General features: G+C 39.1%; 1 protein-coding gene across 4 annotated transcripts in view; it reads right to left on the minus strand.

Annotated features, from left to right (window-relative positions):
- The window catches only part of LOC106870366 (uncharacterized protein DDB_G0271670-like), a 103,756-nt gene that overhangs the window by 40,746 nt on the left and 62,273 nt on the right, over positions 1-737 (minus strand). Inside the window, exon 2 of one of the 4 annotated variants that reach the window (XM_052967779.1) lies at positions 83-160. The exons of the other annotated variants lie outside the window; for them this stretch is intronic. The gene's annotated coding sequence lies outside the window, so the exon portion shown is untranslated. The remainder of the gene's footprint in view (positions 1-82; positions 161-737) is intronic. 4 annotated transcript variants of the gene reach the window in all.

Raw genomic sequence — 737 nt, forward strand, 5'->3', positions numbered from 1 at the left:
ACACACACACACACACACACACACACACACACACACACACACACACACACACACACACAAATGCAAGCAAAAAAATACTCACATATACATACACATAATTCGAGATATCTTGTGAGTTAGTTCTTTGTCGTATAAATGATATAGTGTTGAAAGTATGAGACTGTCAAACGAGAAATAGAGAGTGAATGTGAGTGATAGTAGGAATGTGAGTGAGGGGTAGTAGGAGACATTTGACTTGCAATTTAGTTCTAATAATACTTTCATTTTACTTCTAATATACTGTATTAGGCCCAATACAATGTATTTTCAAGATAATCTAAAATGAAATTTCAAGTAGGAGCAAACATGGCTGTGTGATTAAGATGCTCGTCTTGCAACCATATTTCAGCTTCAGGTTCGTTACCACTACGTAGCACCTTGGGATCGTATCTTTTACTATAACCACGGACCGACCAGTGGTCTGTGAGTGAATTTGGTAGGCAGAAACTGTGTAGAAGCCCGTTGTGCGTGTATATCGTTAATCCCTACCCATTTTCTTCTCTCTACGTTTTTTCGTTCTCTCTCCATTCCCCCTCTCATCCCTTTCTGTCGAAGAGCGTGGGCTCGAAACGTCAAATACTTTTCCATTTTTTTCGAGCGTCAAACTAATATACTTGCTTGTTGTTCCCTCACTTGTCTTCGTCTTTTGATTTCTGAAAATTTGAACTGTGTGTGTATGTGTGTGTGTGTGTGTGTGT

Source organism: Octopus bimaculoides, chromosome 1 (assembly GCF_001194135.2).
Source record: "Octopus bimaculoides isolate UCB-OBI-ISO-001 chromosome 1, ASM119413v2, whole genome shotgun sequence".
Lineage (NCBI taxonomy): Eukaryota > Metazoa > Mollusca > Cephalopoda > Octopoda > Octopodidae > Octopus > Octopus bimaculoides.